The sequence below is a fragment of the Rhinolophus sinicus genome, linkage group LG11 (assembly GCF_036562045.2).
Source record: "Rhinolophus sinicus isolate RSC01 linkage group LG11, ASM3656204v1, whole genome shotgun sequence".
Taxonomy (NCBI): domain Eukaryota; kingdom Metazoa; phylum Chordata; class Mammalia; order Chiroptera; family Rhinolophidae; genus Rhinolophus; species Rhinolophus sinicus.
This window is the reverse complement of record NC_133760.1, coordinates 32,480,665-32,494,652: the sequence shown is the minus strand read 5'-3', so window position 1 is coordinate 32,494,652 and position 13,988 is coordinate 32,480,665. Positions and strand designations below refer to the sequence as shown.

General features: G+C 47.7%; 1 protein-coding gene across 1 annotated transcript in view; it reads right to left on the bottom strand.

Annotated features, from left to right (window-relative positions):
- SMPD3 (sphingomyelin phosphodiesterase 3) overlaps window positions 1-5,664 on the bottom strand; it is a 77,482-nt gene extending 71,818 nt beyond the window's left edge. Inside the window, exon 1 of the mRNA XM_019756530.2 lies at window positions 5,474-5,664. The gene's annotated coding sequence lies outside the window, so the exon portion shown is untranslated. The remainder of the gene's footprint in view (window positions 1-5,473) is intronic.
- Between the last annotated feature and the right edge of the window lie 8,324 nt (window positions 5,665-13,988).

Below are 13,988 nucleotides of genomic sequence, written 5' to 3'. Positions count from 1 at the left end.
ATGGGGAGCTGGGCCCTTGGCCTCCAACTGCCCTCGAGAAAAGCAACAACAGCTTTTGCTCCATGCGTCAGAGCGCTGCAAATCCCCAACCTAGAAGGGGAAGGAATTATTCAAAATGGATTGGAGACCCAGCTTGATGTGAGGCATTTTCTTAAAAGGCCAGGCCCCCTATCTGCATGTTGGGCAGATTGAGATCTAGGCAGAGAAGAAAAAAGCATGAGTCTTTTCCTCTCTTTTCTCTTTAGACACCCAAACCTACAGCTACTGAATGGGGAGTTCTCGGTCACAGGGCCTTTGTGTGTGCTGCAAGATTGGTGCAGTTGGCACTGCCACCCGGGAGGACTAGAGGACATGTGGCTTGAAGCCCATTGAGCCCCAAACCTGCCCGCGTTCAGGAGCCTGCAGTCACATATGAAGGCAGAACATTGACTGATGACCTGAGGGCAGGAATGGGATGCTTCCCTGAGATTAGTTGAGGCTCCACACAGTGAAAAGTTTTATTTTGGTGTTAGAGGCTTTGTGGTGAAAATCTGAGAGTGGAAATAGGTGGAAGAAGCCTCTTCACAATAGCCAAGTATGTCCTCAGAATTACAGCAGGATGCTAGCAAACAAAGAGAAGCCATCCTTCTTTGGCTCTATCTGTACTCTGTCAAATAACAGCCTCCTCATGGTTTGTTTTCTGTTTTGTTTTTTCCATTCTTGCAGATTATTAAAATATGTTTTGTTGTCATCATGGCTTGGCTCCCAGTGAAATTGTTCCACTCTGGAAAAAAACCCTGGGCTACTGGCCACGAAGGTCATTATACTATTCTGTCCCCTCCTTTGGTAATCAAGTTCAGGTAACAAGCCTTTTGTCAGGATATAAGCAAAGTATGTGGTAAAAAATCCTTGATGAATTTGAAAGGATTTTTTGTGTTTAAGTCTGAATTTCAGTTGGTCCCCAATTCCATCCCTCTAAAATTTGGTTAAAATGTCATATAGAACAGTCCAATACTTCAATTTTGCTTCTACAATATCGATAGAAAAAAAATAGTGGTAAGGGGGAGCCTCTGGAATGAAAGAAATCCAGACTGGAACTTAAACTCTGTCTCTTCTGACCTGTGTGACCATGGGCAAGCCCCTTTCCTCTCAATGCTTCATTTCCTTATCTTGAGAGTGGGAATAACACTATCTACCTCATAGGTCTGTGAAGATTAAATACAGTCTTACATGTGAAGAGCCTGACTCAGAAATGGTGTTTTTTTTTATTATTAGCTCATAATTCTTTAAATAGGGATTGCCAATGGGTTCATTCAAAGTGATGCAGTAAAAGCCTCTACAGCTGTTTCCTCTTATTCCATTCTGTGAGGAGCTTTGGGGAAATCCTCACAGAGGCTGTAGTCCTCAGAGCCTTTCTGAAAGCTCCACGCCCTAAAATCCTCCCTTCTCCCTGGGCCGAGGCTGGCGCTGCAGGACCTTGGACAGCTCCACGCCTTCGAGCCTGTGGCTGCCTGGGCGAGCAGGAGGGTCTTGGGGGGATTTTCCCAGAAAGGCTGCGTTAGTATGGGGGTTTAGGAATCACAAGGGCTGCCATCTCTCTCCCAGCATGCATGCCACTTTCGCATGCATGCTTAGATTCTTCAATATGACCAGCCTTCCTGGAAAATTCTGAAGAACCTCTCCTCAGAAACTGGTTAGGTCCACCGATAAGATTAACTGCATCTTCAGGCCCTTTCCTTCTCCCTTATGAACTCGAAGGATTTTTTTATTTTTTTTTTGAGCCTACGAAGAACAGAAACACCACCCACGTCTTCCTGTATCTGCTGATATTTAATTTGTTTGGCTTTGGTACAAGGATTAAACTTTTTTTTTTTTTTTTTGGATTCAACATTCTTGATTAACTTCAAGTGAAAGTAATAATGTATGAGCATGAAGAAAGATTTTACAAGACAAAGAGATTCAGGTATGAATTAAAAGAAACATAAAATAATGTTACTGCCAGTAGGTGATGTTGAACGCAATTCTGTAATCAGAATAAGCAGTTGGTTCAATCTATGAGACAATTTAGCTTTTCACTCTCCAATACAGAACACAGCATACATATGTAGTCACCTTCTAAAGAGGCAGGGAAGATATTAAGTCCTATTTTTACTTTATGATACTGAGTCATGTAGTTCAATGCAAATCACATGGATGCCAAAGTAAGAACAATACCAGGTATTTAAATACCTCATTTTCTTTGAGGAGCTTGAAAGATTTTGTGGCTGCATGAAATCCCTTCACAACAACTCCAGAAAAGACACATGTCACCAGGTAGGCATTTAAGACTGAGCTCATCTCATCCATCTCCCTTACCCCATCATTAGGCCTGGAAGAGCCAGTGTTTGCCAGCTCTTTGTACTTAGTAATAGCCTTCTGATAGCTGCATTTTATGGGCCACATTGTCAACTGGCAAAGAAGGCTTATGTTTGAAAAATTACATTACGTTACATTACAAGGCTTATGTTTGAAAAATACATTATTGACTAATTATAAAGAAGAGAAGAGGAATAGGGAAAAGAAGTGAAATACGGAAAAAGGGAGAAAGAAATTATAGAGGGAGAGGAAGAAACAGGAAAGATGCTTAAAGCTCCCTGATCTTGATAAATGTTTTCCCTGCATTTTCCTCATAAAATGCCCGCCTCCAACTAGGTGGAAACTTGAACAAAGGCCTTTAGGCTCTCTTTAAACATTTCCGTATGGATGAGAACAGTGGCAATCCCACTGCTTCAACTAGCTTGAAGGAATTGCAGACAAGCACATCAACTCAAGACTCCAAAAGCAGACAGGGAGCCCCCAAATAGAAGGGTTTGTGGTTTTCACCTAAAAATGCCCACACCCACCCTGAGCCTCCACACCATGCAGGAATCTTAGTGGCCAAATTTCAGCTTGGTTTGACTTATGCCCAGCAGAGGTCGCTGTGGATACTGGCAGTGGGTACTTGTGTAGACTGGACCAGGCAGGTTTGGGCTGGGTGGTGGCTCCACTGTCTGGTAACTGTTTTTCCTGTGGTTCCACTGGGAAGGAGGTCTCAGGTCAGTTATCTCAAAGCCACATAGCACCTTTGCCATAAAAGTGCTATGAAATTGAGGTCATTTGCTGGGAGTAGGCAGGTCTGGGAGGGCGGTTCTCATCCGATAGGGGTGTCTACCCATAGTGGTATCCCTGCATGACACTCTTTCCTTCTCTGTGAGTGTACCTGGTATTACTGAGAGGCCACCTGTCACTAACCAGCAACCCCAGCTCCAAGACATGAGGGCCAAAGTGACAAAAGTTGCCACACGATCTTACACTCGCATCATAAGGGACTAGGCTGATGGGGCCCCCCGCCAACTCCCACTTGGCAGCCTGTGGTGGTAGTGGTGAGGGGTACAGAATTCTGGTCCTCAGGGCAGCCAGAATATTCTGAGAGATGGGAAGGGCAAGGCCCTGGTGAGGATGTTAGGCTCAGACCCAAGACGCCAGAAGGGCTGAAGAAGGCTCCATGTAGTTGTGAGGTCCCATTTTCTGGGTCACACCCAGACATGCAGGCTAGGCCCAAAGTGGCCTGAAGTTACGTCCACCCTGAGGACATCTACTTGGACCCTAAATCATTACTGTGGCTTGAGAGTAGAAGGGGCAACTACCCTGCCCCCATGCCCCACCCCCAATATCCAAGCCCAGCAGTAAATAGTTCCTCTTCATACACACACACACACACACACACACACACACACTCACACACAGCCAAGCCCACCGTGACACACACATGAACACTGGAGCACACACTGGCACATTCACTCACTCATATACATTCACACTCACACTCTGATCTGTGCAAACACTATCACCTATACAAACACTTACATTGTGACACATACAAACACACTCAAAGCTGGGTCCAGTCAGGATGCCCCTCCAGATACCACCCCACTCAGGCCTCCTGAACCCTGGATCCCTCCCCGCCAGGCAGTTCCCCCCCCATCCACGTCCTCGTGGTCACAGGTCTTGAACACCCCCCGGAAGGAACCCTAGTTACCATCGCACACACGGTGTCCTGGGTGCTGGGCTGTCAGCGAGGGTGGAGGTGGGGGGTTGTGCGGGGAAGAGTGTGGGGCTTAGTGCCCTGCCTGGGTGCAGCCACCGCCTCTCTTGGGATTTTCCATCCCGGCTTGCGCGGGCCCGAGAGGAGGGAGCACGCTTTGTCTCCCGCCCCGCATCTGGCACGTTTCCGCCGAAGCTCCTGGAGCCGCGCCCGAAGCCCCCCCCCTCCTGGCCGCGCCCCCCGCTCAGTCCCTGGCGCAGGCCCGCCAGTGCGGCGACCGCCGCTTTGTCTTCCCGCGGATGCCGGGGCGGAGCGCGAAAGCCCCACGCTTGGAGCTGCCGCCGCTTGCCCCGGACGCAGGTCTCGGTGGCCCGGTCTGGGGCGCACCCCGCGTGGAGTGGAGCAGCCCCAAGGGTCTGTGGGCGCCGGCGGCGACTGCTCAGAGCCCCGGGGTGCTTGAGGAAGGACCCGCCCCGCTCGTGCCCACCCAGGTGCCTCCCTTCTGCGGTGCAGGATCCCAGGTGCCCCGGGCGGGGCGGGGCAGGTAGGGTCGTCTCGACTTCTGGCCCCCCTCCTGGATCCAGGTAAAGCAGGCCTAGTAGACAAGGACTGGATGGGGAGAGGTCGGGAGGGGTTCCTCAATCCCTCTTACTTTCCTCCACCGCATACCCCCACCCCCAGGCCACTAAGACAGGCGCGGGGCTCATGAGCGCAGAGGACCCCAATAATCCATCAGTGCTTTCCTGTACCGGTGACTCCAAGCAGGGTGGGAATGGCTCTCACAGCCTTTGCCTCTCACATCCCAATCCCCACAATAACCTAGGCGGGTCCAAATGGGAGGGGAGAGAGTCCCCTGTTCCATCTGCATCCTGTCCCCCCACTTCACAAAACCCTAAGCTTCGGGAGGAGGGTGGGCACTGGGAAGGGTCATCCTGGAATCCCAAACAGCCCTTGCTCAATAACCCCAGGAGGATGTGAGCAGAGGAGTCCCGCGGTCTCACCCATCACATTCAGATCCCCTTTGGAACCACCAGCAGCGGAGATATTGTGGAGGACCCTGCCTCCGACCCTTTCATCCCAGAACACTCCCTCCGATCCTCAATAATCCAAGCAGCCTCGACTTCAGGCACGGAGGAGGGAGGCTCCAAGCTCTCAACGCCTTCTCAGGAGAGACGGGGCGGTGGGGGGAGGGTCCCCCAGCCCTCGCCCCTCACACTCAAGCGCCCCCTGTACCATAAAACCAAAATTAACCCAAACTGCTCCAACCTCAGGCGCCTGGCCCCAGGGAAGCCCGCGAGGAGTCGTCAGCAGTTCTCCGGGACAGATGGTCTTGAGGGCGGTGAGGACAGTGCCCATCATCTCCCCAGGCCCCCTCAGCATTCAGATCATCCCCTCCCCAATAAAACAAAAGCGAAATTCAGAAGCACCGACCTCAGAGAGGCGGGATGGCAGTCAGCGCTGGGCAGTACACTCAGCTCCTTCGTGCTCCTCACGACCCCGGCTCTCTCGGTGGCGACGGCGGCGGCAGCGGCGGCGACCGCGGCTCCCGCGTCCGGAGCCTTCCTCGGACTCAGCACCTGGAGCGGCGAACAGCTCCGCGCCTCATTCCGCTGACCCCGCCTCCTCTGCGCTGCCGTGTCCAATGGCGACCCGGGGCCCGCCCAGGAGGCCGCCCATTGGGGGGTGCCTTCCCCTCACCCTTCGAGCCCCGCCCGCGGGTTCCTGGGTCTCTCTGTCAAGACCATATCCCCCAGAGACCGTCGGCGTTAACGCACAGCCTTCTGGAACTTGTAGTCCCTTGAGGACATGGATTAGGCTCATTCCGGAAGGTAACCAGAGATGGACTGCATTTTCCAGGGTGCATTGAAGAAACGGAGGCGCTGAGGAGGGCGGGAGGACTGTTTCCATAGTAAAGGCGGCTGGTTGGGGATGGCTGACGGAGAAAGGGGCAGGCCGCCGGACCCTCGAAGGATCGTGCGTGACTTCGGGCGGCCTCTTGAAAGGTTGTTTCGATGTTTTTTTCCTCCTGGGTCCCCACCTCTGGACTCTGGGCCTCGGTTTTCCTATCAGAGAAGAGGGCGTGGAGCCTTCCCCCGCCCACACTCCGCAGTGATGGGGCAAACCGAGGGCGAGCCGCTTTGGTTTGCCCAACAAAGGTGAGAGAGGACGGAGGTGACAGTGCCACCGCATTCTGCAGTTTATCCCTTTATTTTTGTCTCGATGTTGTCATAAAAGGGCACTTTACTTTTGATCATAACCTTTGGGCCATGAGGGCCTTCCTATCCCGTTTTTCCCCCGGGTTCTGGCCTCCACGCTACCCTTGGATACCGTAGCATCTCCCCCAGCGTAGCTAGAGGGCGCTTCTCCTGCTTAAAACCCTTTACAGGCTTCCCATTGCGCCAGGAATTAAACCCACACTCCTCAACATCGTTTGAGAAGCCCTTCAGGATCTGAACTCCACCTTCTTCTTGCAACACTCAACTTCTGTGAAAGCTGAGAAGCTTAAGCACCCGTTTTCTCTCACTCCTGTGGGTCCCTCTACCCTTCATTCAGCTAACTCCTCACTCTCTTCACGCCCCAACCTAGATACTACCTCGTGCGTGAAGCCTTCCTAGATGCCTAGTTTTGTATTAGGTACCCCACCTTCTGTTTGAGCAGCACCTTCTACTTCCCCTATTCTACTTGCGTGTTTATGTATCCATCTTCCACATTAGATGATAAGATCCATAGAGCAGGGACCATGCCTATATTATTCATACTTACAGTCTGGCGCACCAGACACTAGGGCGTACTCAATAGATATTTGTTGAATTGAACTTTAATTGAATTTCACTCACACCTCCTAAGGTCGGGCGTTTCCCAATGCTGGAAGTGTTCAACTAGAGGTATGCTACCCCTGTAAAGAAATGTTTATGTTATTCATATAGTGGATTGGAATTTTGCCCGAATGCTTTAAAGGCCCTTCCAATTCTATGACTCTAGAGATTTCTAGACTTATGCCTGTTATTCTTTGGAAGTCTTACAAATGCTCCCCTGTCATCAGTTCTTCATGTTCCTCTATTTCCAGCTTTTGGCCCTTCTCCTTTCTGTGCTTAAAGGCCCTACCTCCCACTCCCTTGCTGGGAAAGATCTTCTGCTCCTGAAATAAAGACAGTTTGAGATTCCTGCCCTTTTGGCCCTCTGCTCCGCTTCCTAGAGCCCTGGTGGTAATGTCCCATCTTGCTAGGTAGCATCTTTTCTGAAACGTTCCCCACTCAGGGCCCTGGTGTTGGCCAGATGGTCCAAGTAATCCCACACATGCTTCACATGTCACCCTATCCAGACATTTTGGGTGTAGTCAGCTAAAGCATTCTTGGGAGAATGCCTTAATATATGGGAATAATTAATTCATGGCAAAGGAAGTAACCAGGGAAACAATTACCCTGAACCTGATTCAAACCAAACAGACAGTCTGAGCAAAAGCAACCTCATCATCCTTGAGTTGATGACATCCAGGAAGGGAAGCCTAGGATGGAGGAGTGAGTACAATGGGTTGCATTTAGGGAAGAACTAATGACTTCAAAGAGGCCGGGCAAAGGGGCCTTGGTACTGGCTGGACCAGGAGGGAAGACCATTGGAGCTGGGTGAACAGATGGGGCCTCATTACTGAAGATGAGAAACCTGTAAAGAGGGAAGAAAGAATGGGATTTGTGCTGAAGCGGAGTGCTTAATTCTTTGGATGCATTGAGAGCATAGGCTGTTGGAAAAGAGTGTAGGGGAAGGACTATGCTACAGGGTGGGCATCAGCAGAGCATAGGCAGAGAGCGTGGAAACACAGCTGAAACTCCTGGCGGTCCTTTAGGAGTAATGCTAGTTTTCAGAGACTTTTCCAATTAGGGAAATGGTCAGAGTTCCATGATTCTCCCAGAAAGCAGGACCTAAACAGCATCTGCTCAGCCAAGTAGAGTCAGGAAACCTGGGTTCTAATTCTCATTTTCCTCTGTTTAGATGTGTGATTCTGGACTGGTCCTGTTTCTTCAGATGTGCAATGCTATTTGTTGGTATTAGGGAGCAGCTAATAAGGTAGAGGTAGGGGAATTTAAAGCTATTTGAGTTGCCTTGCACAAACAACCTTCTTGGATCTGCAATTTATTTGAAAATATAATGGATAAATGAGATGCCTTATGTAAAACACTACATAAACATCAAGCACTTAACAGATATTACTCTGTTTCCACATTTTTCATCTTGGATTATCAGAAATTGCTTTCTGAAAAAACAGGCAGGAGGTAATGTCCTGGGTAATCTGGGTTCAAGTTACCATTCTCTTATAAATCCTATGATTATGGTCAATATATTTGTTTTTTCATCTTTTAGGGGTGCTTTACAGCAGAGAACCCTAAGAGAATGGAATTCTAGATGCTTAGAAGCTAGAGTTGGGAAGGATTCCAGGGGAACATTGAGGTAGCCTCCTATCTTGCTAGAGAAGGGAAGAGGTCTCTGAAATTCCGTAGGTCTTCTAATTAAATAATGAAGGGATTAACCAGAATGCTGAATCTTGTACATGGGGTTACAGTGATTAACCAGGGCTGGGTCCCAAAGAGCCTAGTATACCAGGCTGAGGAATATAATGCTATGCTAAAGATTACCAAGTTTTTAAAGGAGATGTAGATTTTGAAAAGATCTAGGGCCTGTGTGGAGAATGACAAGATGAGGCTGGGATGTAGGTCAGAAGCTGCACAGTGATCTAGCACAGCATCTATGAAGATGGAAAAGAGGGGGTGGATCTGAGATGTATTAAGGAGGTAAATATTCAGAGGACTTTGTGAGTAATGAGCTGAGGGGGTGGAGGAGTGCTGAGTCAAGGATGATGCCCAGGTATCCTCTTTAGGATACTGGATGGATGGACGGTGGTGCTTTCCTCTGAGGTGTGGAATAATAAAGGAGCAGTTTTAGGCAGGGAGAGAATGAAGAGGTGAGTTTGAGGTGAGTGGGAGAGAGCCAGGTGAGAGGTCCACTAGGTGATTTGGAGCTTATCTTGGGAGAATGCCTTAATATATGGGAATAATTAATTCATGGCCAAAGAAGAAGTAACTAGGGGGACTATTACCCTGAACCTAATTGAAATCAAAAAGGCCAGGCCTGAGAGCCTATCCTTGAGCGATCTGATGTGGAGAAAGTCTTAAGTTATCAGGTTTTCAAAATATACATCATAATTGAAGCCATAGGAGTGGATAAAATCCTTCAGTAGAGAGGGTCGGAGAAAGGACGACACTCCCCTGGAAAATACCAGCATTTATGGGACAAGTAGAGAAAGAGCAGCCCAAAGGAAAGGTGAGAAAAACACTCAGAGATAGGAGGAAAACCAAAGAGTGGTATGCCACAGAAGCCAAATGGAGGAAGCGAGGTGACATGGTGCAGAATGGTCAAGTAAGCCAACGTCTGAACAAGTGAACACCAAATTTGGCCACAAAGAGTTTATTGACAACGTTGGAGAGTAGGTTCGGTGGAGTAGCAAGGGCAGAAGTCTCAGTGCATGGGAAGTGCATGTAGATAACTCTTGGGGGTGGTTTTGAAGGGGAGGAGGGAGAAACCAGAAAGGATGTAGTGGAGTTGAGAGAAAATTTTGTTTTAAGTTGGGAGAAGTAAGGACATTTAAAAATGCTGATGGGGAAAAGTTAGTAGAGGGACAGTTGAGGATACAGGAATGGGAGGGATTGAAGGATGGAGAGAGACCAGCAAGAGGATGAGGGGGTAGTGGGGTTCAGACTGAGCCTCAGGCAAGAGGAGGGCCCACTTTTCCTCTAAGATGGGGAGGGGGGAAGGAAGGAGGAGTTGGAGATGCAGGTAGGTCAGTAGGTTGGTAGGTCGGTGGGAAGCTTGGAGAGAGAGGAAAATGTTCAAGATGGCTGCTGGAAAAAAAGGAGGGAAAGCTAATAGCAACCCACAAAGACTGAAGGGTAGTGGTGTGAGAGCCTGCTGAGGTTGGAGGCCATGGATTTGTGGGGGCACATATATTAATGCCTTCTCCCAAGGTAATCTGTGTGGTTGTGGGCTTTTCTCAGCATCTCATCAGACCTGAGATAGGCATGGAGAAGGCTACTGGTGAGGCTGATCCAAGGCTGGGCTGTGTTGGACGGGAGACAAGAAAGCAAGGAAGATGCTGATGCAGACAGGAGAGGTGGAAGTAGTGGTGCAGGAGAGGAAGGAGGTGAAGCTAGGATGGAGTGCACAGGTGGGAGGGTGGGGTTCTCAGTGGAGTGGGAGGGTAGATGTGATGGGTGGGAGAGAAGAGACGGGAGGCCAGGCAGAGCTGGTCAGAGGTGTAGCAGCTCTGGTCAGGGGCACAGGCAGGGGGCTGCAGTGGACAGAGGAGGTCATGGGATTAAAAGGCACATTTGTTGGATGGGTCATTGGCAAGTCTCCCAGAAAGATGGCTGCTTTAAAGGAGAGAAGGAATCCTAGGATCCCTGTGCCGAACTGTACAGGGAGTGGGAAGTTAACAGATGATGGCAAGGAAGAAGGATCGGGTGCAGAGCCCTCTGACACACGAGTGTCACAGAAATCAAGGCGTTGGGGAGCTGAGAAGAAGCCCTCTGACCCAAGGCACGAAGGTTAAGGAGAAAGAGAACCAATGAGCTTTCTCATACATTTTCACAGAAGTATTGTCTCAACATCATCTACACATGGTCAGTTTTATACACGCCTAAAAGGCAGAATGTCTAGAAATAAAATGAACAAAAACGAAAACACACAACAATGTCAGCTTTCATGGTGCAGTTGTATCAACCAAGTTCAAGGGTAGTGATTTTTGCAATTTATATTTTGGTATCGTTTATAGATTTAAGAATGTGCACATCAACTAGAAAATGTGTTTAAGAATTTTGCAAATTTCATTTCTTAGCAACGATTTGTTTTCTCAGTTTAGGACATAAATTAGGAAATTGTGTTGATTTTTTTTTTCCAATGGAGAGCTTAGAGCTTAATTCATGCCTTTGAAATGCCATGAATTTGAAATGCAGCCATTTTCCTTTCTGCATCCTTGGAAAAGATGACAAGGATTTCATTATGTTTTCAGGTTATCTTGCCAGCACGTATAGACTTTCCACAAGCGTCTCCTATCATTAATGTTGGCTTGTGAGTGATGCTGCAGAAGTGTTGTACGTGAGATATTTAAGACACGTCACATCAACAGCCAACTTTAGTATTTCCCAAACAGCAGCTCAGTTTATAATTATGGGACTTGATATAGGATATGAAATGTGCCTCTAAATGTTAATTGAGGAAAATGATCCCCATAATTTCTAAAGAAAAGACGGGTAAAATCAGTTAATTGCTTTGAGCAATCTCTGTCTTTAAAAAAAGGTCAGTGTTGTTTAAAAATATTTTTGTGTAGTTGATAAGTCTTTGTAATCTTGAAATAGTCCTGCTCTTCCAGCCCCTTGAAACAGTGGGTGCTCAGAAAATATTTTGTGAATCAATTCATGAATGTGATGATAATCTATCCGTGTTTAAAATTCTTCCTTTCATCTTAAACTTTCATAAGATACTCTTATAAAAGGAGTGGCTCTTTTTCAGCATACGTCAGATCATTTTATACCTCTGCTCAGACCTCTCCGGTGGCTTCTTTGTCTCATTGAGAGCAAAGCCTGAAGTCCTTATGATGGCCTATAGGGCCATATACACTCTCTCCTGTAGTGTCTCTGCCTCATCCCCTAGGTCCCCTCTGCTTCAGCACGTTGACCTCCATGCTGTTCCTTGATTGCAGCAAGGATACTCTGGCCTCAAGGCCTTTGCTCTTGCTGTTCCCTCTGCTTGGAAGCTCTTTCCCTAGGTATCCTCATGGACATTCCATATAAAATGGCAGCCTTTCCTCTCCTGGCCCTCTCTAGCCCCCATCCTGCTTTCTTTTTTCCATAGCACTTATTACCATCTGACATATTATACACTCTCTTACTTATCTGTTTAGTCTGTCTCTCCCCCACTTGCACTCCTCCAGTAATCCACTAGAATAAACTCTCCATTAGGGTAGGGACTTCGTCTATTTTGTTTACTGCTGTACTCACAGAGCATGGTATAGCACCTGATACATAACGAGTACTCAGTAAAACGTGTTGAATGAATAAGAATAACCATCGTCCCTAGTCTGTGACCCTGACATCTATCTTTTATTTGTTCACATTACAGTCCTCATGTAGGACATGTGTATATAATCTTTCGCATTCTGGAAATCATAGTTTGATATCATTTTGAGTTCTGCTTTTTTTTCTAACATGTAATGAGCATTTTCCTTTGCTGAGATTGAATTCATCTGTTCAGTTGTTCATTCACTCATTCATTCAATGAATATTTAATGGGGCATTTCTATGTTCAGACAGTGCTGGGTCTATAGTGGTAAACAGGATACAGGACTTGCCCTCGAGGAATAGAGATTCTTTATAAACACCGTCTATAGTGATTGCCTAATATCCCGTTAGATTCCATACTATATGTAACCTCTCCCCTATTTCAGACTTTCTGTTTGTTATTAAAATTGATGTAATGAACACTCCGAAGTTTATAGCAATGACCCTTTACGAATTATTCATTAAGGTAAATTCCCAAATGAACAGTGTATCGGGTTGAAGGATTAAATGTGATTCTGGTTTTTTTAATACCATCTGCCACATTGATTTCAAAAAGGGTGGTACCCATTTTACCCAATTGCCAGCGTGAATGTTCCCGCTTCAACACAGCCTTTCCAGCATTGGATATTACTCTCAGTTTTGGCTAATGTAAAGTATAAAATGATCCTTCCTTTTATTTTTACATATAGTTTGTGTCTAGTAGGAGTGCACATTTTTGGTTTTCTTCTTTTGTCATTGGTTAGCTCACTAGGTCCCAAGAGGCTTTTGAAGGGCCATTATCCTACTTTGTATATCATGCCCAATGTTGAGCACACATTGGAGGCTTAGAGCATCTTAGAGTTCAAAGGGATTGCATTCATCATCTAGTTCAATGAAGATTTCTGATAGATGGCTTTCTCGCTTCTGCTTGCGTACCTCTGGCAACAGGAACCTCACCACCTCACGGAAGCCTGTCTTGTTTTTGCCCTGCTCTATAGGTGTTGAACAAGCTTCTGGTTCCTGTGGCTTCCATGTGGCCCCAGTTCTGCCCTCTGAAGCAGCAGAGTCGTACCAGATGTTATAGCACCCCACCACTTTGGCTGCCCAGCTCTGCAAATATGTGGCCAGACTAGAAATGGTCAACCCCAGGTAAGTCTGGAAAGACACTGTCCCACCTACAGGTCTCTGCAGTGGCCATGTCAGCAGCCTCTTCAGCTGGATTCGGATGAAGCTTCAGGTCAGCTGAAATTCTAAGACCTTTCTGTGGACCTGCAGCCAAACCGAGTTCCTCTCATCCCACACTTCTGCAGTTGATCTTTTTAAACCTGAAAGCAAGACTTTGCTTTCCTCTCTATTTTATTTTAATGTGTTAGTGGAGAAACTGCCCTGGTCCCACTCCTGCTATCTAAGATGGGGATAAAAAGAGTCATTCTGACAACTTTACATGTTGGTATGATGATCAAATAAGATGAAGAGTTGGACATTTGTCACTCATTGGTTGCCTGCCAGCTGAGCCTCCTTCCTGTGCTTGAGGAATTCCATGCCTCATGAGGTGGAACCATCTTCCTTTGCAGCTAGGGGTGTGGGCATGGGCCTGAGGCTCAGGCTCCTCCAATCAGACAAGCCCCCCACCCCCACGCCGCTCCTCACCATTTTTTATTTTATTTTATTGGGGAATATTGGGGAGCAGTGTGTTTCTCCAGGGCCCATCCGCTCCAAGTCGTTGTCCTTCAATCTAGCTGTGGAGGGTGCAGCTCAGCTCCGAGTCCAGTCGCCGATTTCAATCTTTAGTTGCAGGGGGCGCAGCCCACCATCCCATGTGGGAATTGAACTGGCAACCTTGTTGGTGAGAGCTCACCAAT